Here is a 3,463-nt window from a genome sequence, read left to right on the forward strand (position 1 = left end):
ATGCTGGAGGTATCTGTTGGGTCAATCACTTTGGAAAATTTCTGTTGACTGTAATGTATATCTCATAACTAAGAAATTCTCCTTCTAGATGTGTATATACAATAGAAACATATCCCTGCCAAAAGACATATATTAGAATTTGCATATTTGTAATAGCACTATTTGTAATAAATAGTAGAAACTACCTGTTTCCATCAACAGTAGAATAGACAAAATGTGTTTATCTACACAATGGACATGAATGAACAATGTGGATAAATGTTACTGACAAGGTTGTATGAAAGAAACCAAATGCAAAATAATACATACTGTATGATTCCATTCTACAATAGGCAAAGCTTGGCAAAATCTCACTGCCAGAAATCAGGCTAGTGATTGTCCTTTCTAGGCGGGAGTGGAGTGTTGTGATTGGAGGGGAGCAGGAGTGAGCTCTGGGGTGAAGGTAGTATTCTGATTCTAATTCTTGGTATTGCTAACAGGATGTGCAGTTTGTGAAAGTTCATTGAGCTATACACTGACAATAGGGGACTTGTATGTATGTATCTCACACTTCAATTTAAGTTTTTGAATGTACTTGTAAAAAAAAAATCCTTGCCTTCATGGATCTCATGTGGGATGAGACTAGTGACTCCAAAATTTTTTTCTCCAGTCACACCTAACCTCTGAGCTCCAGGCTCATGCCGCTGCCTACTAGATACCTCCACCTGGATGTGTGATAGTTATCTCCAAATAGAAAAACAATTGTTTAAAGTTTTATTTTTAAGTAATCTCTACACCCAACATAGGGCTCAAACCCACAACCCCAAGATCAAGAGTCGCACATTCCACTGACTTGAATGCCAGGCAGGCACCCCTCCAAACAGAAATCTTGATTTTTTTCCCCTCTCAAACCTGTTATTTCCCCAGTGTCAGTAAACAGTACCGTTCACCCAGCTGCGTAAGCCTAAAACCTGAGTGTAATCCTTGATCCCTCTTACCCCCTCCCTGCACCGCTGTTCAGTTACCAAGGCCTGTGGTCTCTTCTTACACATCCCGGACACATCCACTGCCTTCCGTTTCTGCTCTGAGCCACTGCATCATCTCTGTCGCAGACTTCTGCAGTAGTTTCCTGACTGGTCTCTTCAGCCTTCCCTTCTTACAGTCTCTTCTCCACACAGTAACCTTAGTGATCTTGAAAACCAGATCTGCTGAATGCCCTTCAGGAGCCCCACGTCCAGATTCCTTGTGTCTACAAGGCCATCATGCCTTGATCCCTAGCCCTCTCCATCCTCCCCCCCTGGTCATTACAGCTCGGCCTCCACGGCAGAATACCCACCGCTCCTGTGTAGCCCGTGCTACTGGTTAAATATGGTGGGTGGGGGCCTCCACTGCACAGAAAACACAGGAATGTGCACAGGGTCCGTACTGAAACATTCTGTTTTAATTTTACCCTGCCTGCTCTGGGAGGTCCCCGACCACTGTAAGAGGACATAGTAAATTCCACAATAGATTTTGGTGAGTGATTTGGGACCCGATTCATCTTACCTAATAGGTATATTTTACAGAACACCGGATTAAGTTTCCGTGCCTATAAGGCAGAGAAAGCAATTCACGGGCACAATCCAGTCTGTAATCATGTCTTCTTTAGTGCAGACTGTGATTGAAATCACCAGTGATTGAAAAGTCAGGATGCTTTACCTGAAAATTCAGATTTCTCCAAAATGGCCCGCTAGGCTCGGCTTCCCACACGGCCACAGCTGGCTGGAGCAGAACAGCGGCAGGTGCAGCCGGTAGGTGCACCTGCGTGTTCCAGGCGCACTTCCTGTGGTTTCCCCACATGAGACCAAGAGCTGCTTTTCTCACAGCAGAGAAATTTTACCCACGCCTGTCTTCTTGTGTGATCTACGTGGCCCCTGTTCTAGGCGCATCTTCATGACCGTGCCTCCGACCCAGATTTCTGGCAGTGAGGTCGGCTGCGCTCCAGCTGACTAAGCACCAAAGTCGGGGAGCACACCCCCTCTCTGCTTTTCCCCAGAACAGAAGCCAGGATACCCTTTCAGCGCTGCTGCTTGCTGCCCCATCTTTCACACTTCTGCTTTTCATTTCCGGACGATGCAATTCCCACCCTCTTCTAGTTCCAGTCTTCCTCTAACACTCATTGTCTGCTTCTGGCACCTTACCTGCTCGTAGTTAACAGACCTGCTGCATTTCACTTCACCTTGCTAAGTCCCAAATGCACCCTGTCTTTCTAGACATGAAATGTAAAAAGATCTCAAAAAGCTCATCTTATAGAAACAATTAAATGAATGAGGGAACACTTTGTATCGGTTTCCATTTATAACTTCCTGTCATCTTTCATATTTAGCTCTGGTTCTCATAACTGGACCAACAACCTTGCAGTGTTTATTTTATTTCACCACTACTTTCAAGGTCAAAATTGTAAATTTTCCAAGCAATATAGCTTTTGAACTTAGGCCTTAATTTTCATCTTTAACTTTTCCTAGGCTATTCTTGAAATTAAAGCTAAGTCTTGCTTTTCTAACAGCAGGCCTCTACCAATGTTCTCCCTAAATTTTCCATCTTCAAACCACTTCTCGAATTGCCACTTCACTCTTAACTACTAATTCACTTATCACTACATTGAGATTAAATCCCATTGAGGAATTTTCCCTTCAATATGTCATTTTTATTTTTTATCAGTCTCTGTGCCCCCAAAAGCTAATTTTCTTGCAAAGAAATGTCTTCCATTCCAGGCTCTCTGTAATATTAAGATTACTTCTACATTTGAAACAGTCTTTGTACCCCTGACAACTTCCTGTCTGTCATTCAGATTCATTTCTAGGCTATTCTTGCAATGCTGGAAACTAAAAGATAAGTAAGGGGATAGTGTTTAGTGATCACATCCAAAGAGCAAAACCTGCTGCTTCAAGATAATGTGTCTTCTGAATGTAAAATCTATGGCGACTATGTGTTTTTAAATTTCCAGTGTGGGGGCGCCCAGGGTGGCTCAGTCAGTTAAGCAGCTGCCTTAGGCTTAGGTCATGATCCCGGGGTCCTGGGATCAAGCCCCACATCAGGCTCCCTGCTCAGTGAGGAGTCCCCTTCTCCCTCTCCCTCTGTCTGTTGCTCCCCCTGCTTGTGCTCTGTCCAATAAATAAATAAAATCATTAAAAAAAAATCTCCAATGCCAAAAGATAATTATGAAATGATTACCTTAGTAATATCCTGACACAAAGGCTTTCACTATTATTAGAATAAATTCTGTGACTTAAAATTTAGTTTGAAAATTGCTGAATATACACTATTAGGACTCTCAATTCTTATGGTGATAAAAACCTAAGTTAGACAAAATAAGGATTCAGAAAATTTTAAATATTTGTATTTTTCTTAAAATGAATATTAGCATATGGCTAGTCTAGAAATAATGAGACTTTAATTTTTAAGCATAAATGTTAATCAGATTATATCTTCATGCATATATTCA

At 42.0% G+C, this 3,463-nt stretch overlaps 1 protein-coding gene across 2 annotated transcripts in view; it reads left to right on the forward strand.

The window, feature by feature from the left end:
• Positions 1 to 3,463, forward strand: part of KLHDC1 (kelch domain containing 1) — a 90,154-nt gene that overhangs the window by 2,823 nt on the left and 83,868 nt on the right. The gene's annotated exons all lie outside the window — the stretch shown is intronic.

This window comes from Ursus americanus, chromosome 35 (genome assembly GCF_024610735.1).
Source record: "Ursus americanus isolate L20-20 chromosome 35, mUrsAme1.1.p, whole genome shotgun sequence".
NCBI lineage: Eukaryota > Metazoa > Chordata > Mammalia > Carnivora > Ursidae > Ursus > Ursus americanus.